This window comes from Monodelphis domestica, chromosome 4 (genome assembly GCF_027887165.1).
Source record: "Monodelphis domestica isolate mMonDom1 chromosome 4, mMonDom1.pri, whole genome shotgun sequence".
In the NCBI taxonomy this organism is placed as follows: domain Eukaryota; kingdom Metazoa; phylum Chordata; class Mammalia; order Didelphimorphia; family Didelphidae; genus Monodelphis; species Monodelphis domestica.
The window spans coordinates 262,741,997-262,755,021 of NC_077230.1; the positions used below are offsets into that span (position 1 = coordinate 262,741,997).

The 13,025-nt window shown below is 36.6% G+C and overlaps 1 protein-coding gene and 1 long non-coding RNA gene across 2 annotated transcripts in view; both read left to right on the forward strand.

Annotated features, from left to right (window-relative positions):
* Positions 1–13,025, forward strand: part of MAML2 (mastermind like transcriptional coactivator 2) — a 434,525-nt gene that overhangs the window by 71,374 nt on the left and 350,126 nt on the right. The gene's annotated exons all lie outside the window — the stretch shown is intronic.
* The window catches only part of LOC103101718 (uncharacterized), a 134,342-nt gene that overhangs the window by 69,347 nt on the left and 51,970 nt on the right, over positions 1–13,025 (forward strand). The window contains exon 1 of the long non-coding RNA XR_467975.2: positions 1–9,261. This exon is cut by the window's left edge and continues 69,347 nt beyond it. This is a non-coding gene — a long non-coding RNA (uncharacterized LOC103101718). The remainder of the gene's footprint in view (positions 9,262–13,025) is intronic.

A 13,025-nucleotide genomic window follows, 5' to 3' on the forward strand; every position in this document is an offset into this window, starting at 1 on the left:
GTTCAGCCACATATAAATTTGAGACAACTTTTTTTCTCTCAGGATATAATATTGTCAAGCTTTTAGAGGTCCTTTTTATTTAAATTGTGTAATGACAATAGTCTTTATGCCTTCATCACAGTGAATACATATTTTTCTCTTTTTTCACTGATCTAGTAAGTGCTTGCTTTTAATTTTCCTTTGTACACTATCTCTACAGGTGTCAAACTCATTATTATGACCGAAGAGTTACTAGAAGACTAGAATGGTTTTCTTGTGAATGATTTTTGCTAGTTCTAGAATGAACAATTAATTCTATTTCCAATTCCCTTTTTTTCCTACTATACTCGTTGAAAAGTGTTCTGAGTAGTACCAAAAAAATCAATTTAAACTATGTTCCTTATCTAAGTAGGTAAATAAATTTATGTTTTAGGAATTAATTAGGCAATATAGGATCATAGGACTCAGAATTAGAAGAGACCTCAGAGAACCCATAGTCTAGCCCCCTCATTTTGCAGATGATCAAACTGAGACCCCCAGAGATTTAAGTGATTTGCCTGAGTTCCTATGCATTGTAAACAGAGCTGGGATCTGAACTTTGTTTCTCTGACTACAAATGTAGTTCTCTTTCCACTATAATGTCATTGGTTAAGCAAGGATGGTCACATGGGATCAAAACTATTCTCTGTGCTCATTCCATCTTCTCAATTACAGACTTCCGGCACATATACACACAGGAAGAGACCTAATAAGATTGAGTGATTCATACTTGTGGGAATTATTGTTATGGATTAACAAGTTTTATTTAAATTTTATTTATTTAAAATATTTTAAGATATACTTTATTTAAAATATACTTCTGAAACCTTAGGGAAGCCTTATGTAGAAGAATGTAGTAGTAGCAATAATCAGACACCAGCTCACTTCCGTGAATGACCTAGTCTTGAAAAAAATTAATCTTCTCCTAAAGGTCTAACCCATGCTGAACCCATTACACTAGAAACAAATGTGTGAGCCTCCTTTGTAATAAATCACAGAATGATACATTGAGATCTACAAGGAACCTGAGCAGTCCTTAAATTCAACCTCTTCATTGTAGAGATAAAGAAATTGTGGTGCCCAAGATCATGCAAGTGGTAAGTGACAGAACCAAGATCTGAACTTGGGTCCTCGGGCTCCAAATCCAGTGTCCTTTCCACTATGTCACACTGTCTTTCAGTGGCAAGGATGGAATAATAAGGGGGGGGGGGGAGATATAGTGTTAGTAATTTCTTCTTCTACAAATGTTTTCCCTTGCATATAAATTGTACTCTCACATGAGAACCTATTTAGCTTAGTCTAGGGGACTGTTACACAAACAGTTGTATCCATAGAAACATGATCAACTCAGGCCAGTTACCTTCCCCTGCCTCTTTCTTGTTACTCACACATCCTGCAACTCCTTCCATCACGAGTTCCCACTTTACTGAGAACACAAGGGCAAGCTATGTCTCTCAATGCATGGACTAAGAGGAAGATACATAGCCAAACAAACAAAAAAAAGATGCTTAGGAGTGGAGGACTAGTTACTTTCCTCTTAATATAGTCTCCCAGAGGTAGATATTTAGATTCACACAAGTAACTGCTTAAGAAAGGGATCATGATCCCTCTAGAGAGGTTCTTGTACTATAAGATTTTAAACAAATATGCTAGCTTTAATAAAACTAAATTGTTCCCACTGCATTAAATGCTCTCCATGCATTGAGAAAGGCAGTGGCTAGTTAGTGAGGACCAGATCACCAGCTAGTAATGATCAGATTGCCAGCCTCAGAGAAATCCCTAATGCTGGTAACTGTAGCCCTAGGTAACTGCTTATGGAGAGGATGATAAAAACAGGTACCAATTATGCAACAAGTTTCCTTTATTCCCTTTTGGCCTCTCTCCTGAGGTGGCCAGGCTCATTGATTGGAGTTGTATGCAGTTTCCACAGCTAGGATACTTGTTTAAAACTTTGTAGATTGCTCCCACTGCATTAAATGCTCTGAACAAGTTGAGAAAGGCAATGGATGTCTGACTAGTAATGATCAGATCACCAACATCAGAGAAGTCCTTGATGCTGGTTGTAGCCCTAGGTTAACTGCTTCTGGACAAGATGATAAAAACACATCACCAACTGTGGCTTTGGCTTGCTTCACGCAAAGTTCTCTACCCTTTTTGCTAACCTGTGGTTCTGGTATCCTAGGGCATTTCTCTATTTTGCACAGCACAGAAATAGGTTTCAGCTTTCAAAGCTTCAGACTTTGCTAAATTTGAAGATTCTTGTTTGCATCTTTTCTTCATTGATAGGGGAATTTCGATGAAAAAAAATTTGGTCATTTTAGCTTTCTTCATTTCATATAGACAAAGTGTTTCATTGATTGAAAATCACTTTTCAATCAGTCATAGCAACATTATATAGCAGAACACAACCTGCTGGTTCAGAGATCAAAGAGCCTATTCCCCAAAGTCCCATAATCTTATTATTAGCCTCTTAGATGTCCTGAAGAAACAGTGTTGTATAAGGGCTAACAGACTGACCTTGAAGTCAAGATGTGCATGAACCAAGCCTCTCGGTAGCTGTGTGACCCTTTGATTCAAAGCACTTCTCTCTGAGCCTCAGTTTCCTCATCTGTTAAAGAAGAGGAAATAAGAGCACATACCTCACAGAGTTTCTGGGAAGATCAAGAGATAATGTGTATGAAGCACATTGCAAATCTTAAATGCTATATAAACAGGAGCTATTGTTATATTATTTACCACCTACAGAATGGACAATGTATACTCTACCAGTTCTTTTTTCAACTCTTTTCTCCTGCCTCAGTTTCCACTACTGGTATATATGTCAGACCTACAGAGATGAGGCAGCTATGTGGGACAGTGAATAGAATCCTGAGCTTGGAGGTAGAAGGAGCTGAGTTCAAATTTGACCTCACACACTTACTAGCTGTGTGACTCTGGGCAAGTCACTTAGTTGCCTGTTTCCTCATCTGTTAAATAAGCTGGAGAAGAAAATGGTAAACTACTACAGTATCTTTGCCAAGAAAACCCCAAAAGGGGTCACAAAGAGTTAGACACAACTAATCTACAAAACAACAATACACTCAGATATAAATCCGCACCTTGGAGCAGACCTATCTATTCTTATGCTCATATACAAGCCCTCCTGTAAAAAGATACACAGACATTTGTTGTCCTTGAAACCAAAAAGCACAAGACTCATGTGGCTCACTGAAAAGAGCCCTGCATTTGGTTTAAAGGAAGATCTGGGGGGCAAATTCTGCCTTTGACACTTTTTGTCCTTATGAACAAGGGTAAATCGTTTAACTTTTCTGAGAGCTAATTTCCTCATTTTTAAAATGGGAATAATGATACCCATACTACTGACCTCATATGGCTGTTGTAAGAAACAAATGAGGTAATGCATTGGATAGTGTTTGTGAACCCTCAATCTTTGTACAAATGCCAGCTATTTTTATTATTGTTCTGTCATCTGAATGACTTTTGTGAACTAATTATGCTCCAAATATCCATCAGGACCCTGAAGAGAGAAATAGATTTAAATTTAGAAGCCACCTTAGTGACTTATAGGTAGCTATCCCTTTGTAAAAATAGCCTCCTTAGCCTAGTATAAAGACCCTGGGTAGAGAAGCCACCATTCAGTTGTCAATTATGATAAACACAATGAGAAAAAAAAAAAGATTCCTTTATTCTTAGCTCTACTCCACAATGAAGATGGTAGCATACCCTTTCCTGACAGAAGTTTTGAAAATTACTTTCACATTTAAAATGTTGCATATAAGGCAAATGTGGAAAGATGAAGGCTGAAGTCCATTTGTAGCTCTAAATCTATGATCCTATGTTATCACATAAGTCTTTAGATGAATCCACAGCAAAGAAATATTTATGCTGCCTAAAATTAGGTTTAGTTTTCTTATAAATGTTTGCAGGCCTGTTGCATAAGAGTAAATATTTTTAATGTTTCCTTTTATTATGAAACATGGTTTACTCCTTTATTGTCATTGCCAGTGAAATACTAGGCTCCTTTCCAGTGAAATGTATATTAATTCATTCAGAATTCATTCAAGAGCCACTTATTGAATATAAATTACATACAGGTTTCCATACAAAGATGAAGACAAGGTAGTTGGCCCCAAACAACTTATAAAATGAGTGAAAAGACGAGTACATAAGAACATGTAATCTAAGAATTAGTGTGATAAGTGTCTTGAGAAGTACAACTTACTGTGAGAATCTAGAGGAAGAAGAGATTACAATTTCTGACTGTGGATGTATTAGAATGTAAGCTTCTTGAAGGCAGGAAACATTTTCACATTTTTCTTTGTATCTCCAATTCCTCAAAATGCTTGGGACTTAATTTATGCTTATTCAATTCAAGTCAACAAACATTTATTAAAAATGTACTACCTTGTGCCATGGAGCAGCTAGATAGTAGAGTGAATAGAATGATGGAAACAGAAGTTAAGTGATTTTGTCAGGGCCACACAGCTGGTAAATACTTGAATCTGGATTTGTGTCTTCTTAAACTTCAAGAGTGGCAGTCTGTCCCTTCACCACCTAACTTCTGAGTAATAGGACCAAGGAAAAATGGGTTTTGTGTGTATGTAGAGAATAGTGGGGCTGTGTGTCTGTACATATGTGTCTCTGTGTGTAGAGCATGTTCATAAGAAGAAAAAGAGCCAGCAGGTAAAGAATAATTGAGGATGCAAAGACAAATAATTGATGATACAAGGACTTGAGCCCTTCTTCTGTTCTGAGTTTCTTCTAGAACAATAAAAACTATTTATTAATGTTAATCATTCCAAAGATATACACATATATATCTTTGGAAGAAAATATTTCTAGATAAACATCCCTTTTTTGTATTTTACCATCTATCAGGTTCTCTCTTACCTCCTTGATTCTATTTATGTATTCTATTCACCAAATAAAAAGGGCCTTGGAGACACATACATACATACATATCTATCATCGACCCAATCATCTACTTTCTTCCACATTCAGATAACTACTCATCTAATGACCATTCCTGCCATATACAGTACACTCACGTGTATATATATATATGTATATATATATACATATATACCCCTACATGAGTCAGGACACATAGCTACACACTAATGTGTGGGAACACTCATATATGTACAACTATGATAGGAAAGCCCCAAACAACACACACAGACACACACACACACACACACACACACACATACACACATACACACAAAGATCTAGAGCTGGAAGGGAACTGTAAATCATCCAGTTCAATCTCTTTATTTTACAGATAAGACTTCTGAGGTAAGATCATTTACTCATAGTCACACAGTTATAAAGTGTCTTAAGTAGGTTTTAGGTCTTTTAAACTCCAAATTCAGCTTTCTCTCTTCCATCTGGTTAGCTCATCTCTAAATACACAGAGAAAAATTCATTCTTAGCTAAATGTGTGTTCCTCCTTAATTCCTGTTCAATACCAATGGAAAACCAAGAGAAACGAATCAAGCCACCATTGCAACTTGAGTGTTTGCCAGTATAATTTTCCCCTGATCCCAGAGTTTAGTATCTTGAAGTAAACAATGACTCTATTATACCTTGTAAGTCACTACCTAAGAGTTGGTGCTTGGATTACAAATTCAATTTTTAAAATGATCAAAATTTCCAGATTGTGTATTACTCTGTCTTTTGTTTGCTATTGTTGATGGATTGGTTCCTGCTTTCCTGGTCTTTTAATGGAAACAATTATATCATATAAGAAACTATCTTGCTTGTTTCTATTCCCTGGCATCATATATGGAAAAATACAGCAGTTAGTTAAATTGTCTACTAGAAACTGGCCTTTAAAGGAAAACTTAAGAGAAAGAAATTGTGCAAGTGTATTCTTGAAGTTTGAAGTGAAAAATGGGGAAAAAAATGTGGGAGGAGATGACTGAGCTCTTATTCACATTCTTGTGGGTTATTTTACCAGTTCTTGTGAAGACACAAAAAGGTAATTAATGACAACTACCTCTGAAGGTATAGTAGAAGTCCTCTTAGGTTAGTCTGGATTGGATAAGCTATCCTGAGGAAGATGCCCTTTGATGAAGGTTATGTGACTGAAAGAGAATAAAAGAGACAATTTTCCATATAATTCAAATGAAAAACTCACTTTTCCCCAAACAACTGGGGTGAGTCATTCAGACAAAAGCTTCTTCTAATCTAATGATGAGATGGAATGAGTCATTTAAACAGAAAAAGGGTTTTTTCATGTTTTTTCTTTAATCTGAATCTTTTTTTGGAATTGCTAAAAACCTTGTACTTTGTTTGATTTGCCTGGCCAATCAAAATTAGAATAGGCATAATTTATTTGTTTACATCTCTTTACTTTTTTAAACACTATTTTTGTATTTTATTTACATCTAGTAGTAGATGTGTTTTGGGAAAGTTGCATCATCAAGAGAATTTTTGTGAACTGATAGGAGTTTAATTGTTGAAAGGAAATCTGCTATTCATTCTTTCATAAAGTGCAAAATATTTTAATAAGGGAAATAACCAGATTCAAATTTATTTATTTTATATGTTCTGATTTTTGTTTAAGGATTTAAAAGAAACCCTTGTGTTCACTAATTCTTTATCATCATGAGACCATAAATTTAGAGTTTGAAGGGACCTTAGAGATTATCTAGACCTATCTCCTCCATCTTACATAAAGCTGGCCTTCTTGGGAGAAAGAATGATTATTCAAAGCCACATCTAGAGAAACTCAAAGAGGACACACAAGTCCATTTGGCCCCGCCTCTTACACAAGTACCACATAGTTATGATGAATAATGATGTCTCTGCCTTGTGCAGTGTTAGCTATCCAAGCACATTAGAATATAAGTTTCTTGAGAATAGAGATTGTTTCAACTCTTATATTTATATCCTTAGGACTTTTTACAGTACTGGTATATAGTAAGCACTTAAAAAATGTTTCACGATTGATCTTCTGAGATCTTTTCAATGACATGGTGTGTCTGTGCACATTGAAACTCATGGTCAGGGCAGCTAGGTGATTCAGTGGATAGAGAACCAGGCCTGGAGACAAGAGGACAGAATTCACATCTGGCCCCAGAAGCTTCTTAGTCATCTGACCCCTGGACAAGTCACTTAACCCCGATTGCCTAGTCCTTACCATTCTTCTGTCTTGGAACTTATATTATCGGATCGAAGATAGAAGGTAAGGGAACTTATTATTATTATATTATCTAATATATTATTATATTATCAAATTAAAGATAGAAGGTAAGGGTCTTAAAAAAAGAAAGAAAGAAGGAAAGAAAGAAAGAAAGAAGGAAAGAAAGAAAGAAGGAAAGAAAGAAAGAAGGAAAGAAGGAAAGAAAGAAAAGAAACCTATTGTGCCAAACATAGGGTTTTAGGGCTTTAAAAAAATCCCTCTAAGTAAGAAGCAGAGAAACAAACTTCTTAATGCATGGAAAAAAAGAAAAATTTAAAAAAAAGATTCATAGGTAATAAGCTTCCAATTAACTGTATGGGATTCCACCAGAAAAGACCAACTATATGCTATGAGTGGCTGAAGGAAAATTATTTCATTGCTTGTTTTGTAGAGTTGAGGTTTTTTTCCAAAATTTGAATAACATTTGGACTCTTGCCCTTTTTCCACGAAAGGTTCTAGACCAGGAAGAGTGAGACACTAATTATTTTGTTTTCTTTGCACTCCACCTCCCAATGATGAGGAGGCTGCTTTCCAAAATTAGTTTGAAGGCTCATGACCTATGCCTGACCTGAGCTAAACAGCCCACTAGTTCGCACCTAGAATGAAAGAACTATTGTATGTTGGTCTATAGAAAGCTATGTTGAGCTATATCCATATATCTATTTAAGTCTGTTTTATGCATGCCATATAAATTTGGATTTGGCCTGGTCCTATGGTAAACTAGCATCAGTAAAATATTATTTTTGATGAAACATTTTCTCATATAAGCTAAATTAATTCTTTCATTTACCATTTAATTTATTACCACCTTGAATCCATGGTAAAAATCCCATTAAAATTGGTTTGCTGTACTCAGCTAAAGTTATTCTAAAAGAATTCCAAAAGACACAAAAGACACATTCCAAAAAAATGTGTCTCATCTATAGATTATCCTATCTATTTTCAGGGTAATCATAGATTATTGGAGGTTGTTTAGAGATTTAAAGCTAGAAGGGATCCTACAGCTTCTCTATTCTGACTGCCTCATTCTACAATTGAGAAAATTGAGTCCTAATCAAGTTAAATTACTTTCCCAAGGTCACACAGATGATGTGATGGACCACAGGCTTATTACTTCAAACCCACTATTCCTTCTAGCATTCCTCTTGGATATATTATTTACTTAGAGGGCAAGGAGTTCAGAAATAAGCCTTTAAAAGATAATTAGATGTGACACCCCTAAATCAATCAATAAATATTTATTAAGAACCTAATATGTGTCTGGCTAAATTGTGCTGTTCACTGAGGATGGCAAAGGACAGTCCTGGCCTTTGAGAAGTTTACAACCTAATGATTATAATGCTATAGGAAAAAAAAGTTGAAATTGGCCTAAATAAGGTAGAGACGGTGCTCTGCCTTGAGGAGACTGACTCTAAGCATTATTCTTTTTCTCTCTTCTGATTGACTTGTCCCCCCAATAGCCTACCTTCCTACCCTGTCTTCAACCACTTGCTAAACATTTTTTTAAATTGCCAGGATTTACAGAAAGCTTTTTTAAAGTTTGCAAAGCACTTTACAAATAGTTTTGCATTTGATTCTTACAACTAACCCTGGGAAGTAGGTGCTATTATTAAGTAAGAGTCAAGCAGGAATTGGGTGATGCCATTTAAAGGATGATATTTTTTTTCTTTCCCTATATACAGTCTTCCCCCAAATCAGTGATTTCTTTAGCCTAGAGATGTTCCAGTTTGGAAAGATTCTCCCCCAAAGCAGATCACAAGTCATCTGTGACCTAGTAGATAAATCCCTAGGAGTTGCTTGGGGCACATGGAGGTTGTAACTTCCCTGAGGTTGTACTACTGGTAAGTGACTCAGAGATGAGGTTTGAAACTGGTTTTTCTGGACTCCAGCATTCCATCCCCAACAGCACAGAATGTCTATAATGCAGGAGAAAGGCATGGATTCTGTTTCAGTTTCTAGGTTGTTTCTAAGATCTCTGCCAGCTCTAACTCTTTAGCCCTGTGATCCCACCAAGCTGAGGTCTCCCACATATTCATCTACAGAATGTGGGAAAGGTAATCATGGTATTGAATTCTCCTCCTGCCATTTGTCCTTTCTTTAGCAATGAAGTCCTGTACAACTGTGTGGCATTTAGCGTGACAAAATCAAACACCCCCAAGTTAATGCCAGTTGTCCTTGTGCTTGCTTTTCAAGTGTACTGTAGCTTGATGAATCTTGGCGAATGTGTATGAGAATAATGACATTTAACAAAGCTGGTTTAAGGTTTAAGGTTTGCAAAGCACATTGCGTATCTTTTGTCTTTTGATCCTCACAACAACCCCAGAAGAAGGTGCTCTTATTGTCTCTATTTTATGAAATGAAGAACTGAGACAAGTTAAGTAACTTACTCATGGTCACATAGAGAATTAAGTGTCTGAGGCAGTATTTGAACACATCTTCCTGACTCCAAATCCAGCATTCCTCCCACTGTAGCTGCCTGCTGACTTTTGTTATTTCACAGGTAGTCTTCTTTTCCATAGTCTTTCTATTCCTCAGTGAATGTCCTCAGTTAGCTGTATGACTTTGGGCAAGTCACTTAACTTCTCAGTCACAGTTGCCACAACTGTAAAATGAGAGTTTGGAGGAGATGATCTCCAAGTAGTTGATCTCAAGTCTGTGACTGTATGATTCTTAGATGCTAATTCTTAAGCCATTGATCCATGTACTATGTATTTTAGGGAAATGAGCCCTAGGCTGGATGTGAGAGGAGGTCTGATTAGGAATACTGGTTCTTCGTCACTAACCTTGGGACAAGCCATTTAACTTTTCCAAATGTCAGTTCATCTCCATTAAAATGGGCTTAATGATACTTGTATTACCTACCAAATGATATCATGAGGAAAATCATAAAGGACTAAAGACCATGTGAGCCTCAAAGAAATCCAAAAATGTGTTATTTTTCATTTTTATCCCTGTCTTCTTCAAATCCTATCATTCGCAGTTCTCCACATTACTTTCAACCAACTTTCTTCCTATCCATTAATTCAAAGGTAAGGTATTCTTCCTGTTTTACTTGGAATTGATCAATCATCACACATTTATTAAGCACCTACTATGTGTCCGACACTGGAGACGAAAATGCAAAGATTGAAACAATTGCTACCTATATAGAATTTATATTTTAAGGGAGAAGATAAATACCAAAATAGATTTATACAAATAAATATAAAGTGATAGGGTCAAAGGGTGAGTGATTTAAAAATAGAGGCCAGTATTAGAGTTGAAATGACTAATTATTGTGTCAAGACTGGAAAGGCGGAAAACAAAGGGTAGGGCTAATAGCCCAAGAAAGCACTAAGGGTCTGAAGTCAAATGTCAGCATTTAGGAGGCTTAGGAGGGGTGAGACCTTTGGAGAGATGAAATGATGGGAGGCTGTGGTTTGATAGAGAAGTGTCCTAATTTCTAATTGGGGAAGTGAAGCACTTGTTGGTAATAGCAAAATCCATGAGGTGACTATATTTGTATGTGGAGTGAGGGAATATATTGTTCATGGGATTTAAGGAGGTTGGGGAATTGGGAGGATAGGGAGTTTGAAGAAGCTTCAATGTGAATATTGAAGTCTCCTAATAAAAGGACACAAGTCGAATAAGAGAAAAAAATGATAAACTAAGTACTTGACTCTTAGGTAAAGAAGGGAGAGCAATATGGAGGTTGATGTGCTACAGCCACCAGGTTTGGATTGAGTGGAAATTTTTGAATGAGTGAACTGTTTTTAGAGAACATTTTCTGGAGAAGCTGGAAAGAACAGGATACCTAGGCTAGATGAGGGATCAACCTTTTTTCTTTTTGGCAGAAGACTGAGCAAAGGGGTAGAAGCTATAAAGAAGCAAATGTAGTTTTCAGGTCAGGAATATTTCACAGCAATCAGAGTTAAGAAAAAAGGGAAGTGAACCATCTCAGAAGTTTCAGTACAATTTCTACCACTGGAAGCCTTTAAGTAAAACCTGGAGGACCATTTGTCTGGGATGTTGTAGAGGGAATTCCTTTCTAGAAATGAATTGGATGAGATTCCTGTCCCCCAATATCTTCTTTGATACATGATGATCCCTAGTATCTTCTTTGGTGGGAACCTTAGGGCTGAAATACAACTGCACTTCTATGGGAAAGGCAAAGGCCAAGTGTGCCTTCATTGTCCAAAAGAATGTAAAATGATTCTTCTATAGCAAGTAGCCTCCAACTGCCAGCAGCCAGCTCATTTAGGACAAGCAAATGTTCTTTCTCTGCAAACTGATCATTCTCAGTTACTGTCTATGGAAACAGAAAGAAAAGCAAAGGACAGTTTGCTGGGGAGAATTTTTTTTTTTAAATGTCACTATGGACTCATTTCTCTGTCATCTGTTTCTCTGGAAATGAGTAGGTAAAAACCCTGCTAGCTAGGGTGATATTGTTATCATGACAGACAAATATGGCTGAAAGAGCCTCTCATCTGAGTTTGGCATTTCCTACTTTCTTCCCTGGCTCCCCTTTTCATGAAAATCAAATTCAACCATCCTCTTGGGCATCAGGGTATAAGTAAAATTTTTATTTATCAGATGACCTGCTCAGGGGCAGTGTGACCTTTTGCAGAAGAATCCATGACTGCAAGGACCAGAATGAAAGTATTTGTGTAATAGTAATTACAATAGCCCATGCGTATTTAATCTCCCTTCTTTGAGATTCTAGGGAGGGGGAGGGGGAGAGGTTTTCAAATGTGAATTAAGCAAATGATTTCAGTCTCCACATCCACCTCGATTTTCTCCCTCCATTCCTTTTAAATCCCATGTTTTCCACAAAGCTTTCCTCAATCAAGCAGGACAGGAGGAAGTGCTTTTACTTTGAATACAACCAGCAAGACCCAGGCATTCAGTATTAAATGAAAGTAATTCTCTATCTTCTAGACATAAAGGGACTATTTTTTACTCCATCTGATCAGCAGTGAGATGGAATTGTGAATTGAGCACTGGGGACGGATTTGAAGTCAGGAAAACATGAGTTCCATTTCTGTCCCAGACACTTACCAGTTGTTTGATTCTGGGCAAGTCATTTAGCTGTTCTCAGCCTCAGTTTCCTCATCTGTAAAATGAAGGAGTTGGACTTGATGGCCTCTGACATCTCTTCCATCTCTAAGTCTATAATCCTGTCATCAGATGTCAGTGATGAAATCTTCAAGAATCACAATGGTCCCCAGTCTTTTTGCACATGAGGACCCTTTTGAAATATGAAAAAATTTCACAGATCCCCACATGATAAGATTTGTACTAGTTTTGTCAGATCTTAGTGTTAGGGCAGAAACAAACTTTAAAGCCATCTAGCTCTAAACTCTCATTTATCAATACTAGCTAACATGTAGATAGTATTGTAAGACTAGAAAAGCACTGTACAAATGTTATCTTGTCCAACAATCCCGTGCTATTATTATTATTCCCACTTTATAGATAAGGAAACTAAGGTGACCACCCCAAATCACAAAGGTAGTAAGTGACAAGCAGGATCTGAAATCAAGTCCTTTGACCTCAAATTCAGTGTTCTTTCTCCCATATGGTACTACTGCTCCTACAAAATCCAGTGACTGAAAAAATACAGATAAAAAAACTACTATAAATTCAGTAACACTTTTAAATAAATATGTATTTTAATATGACATTATAACATCTATATATATTTGAAAAATAGGAATACTTGTACATTCAAGATATACTTAATTCAGTTTAGAGAAAGTATGTTAGTTTATAGATTGGTGGACCATTGTATTTACTCCAACCCCTTCTCCACAGAGGTCTGTCTGTGGTCATTGTGGTT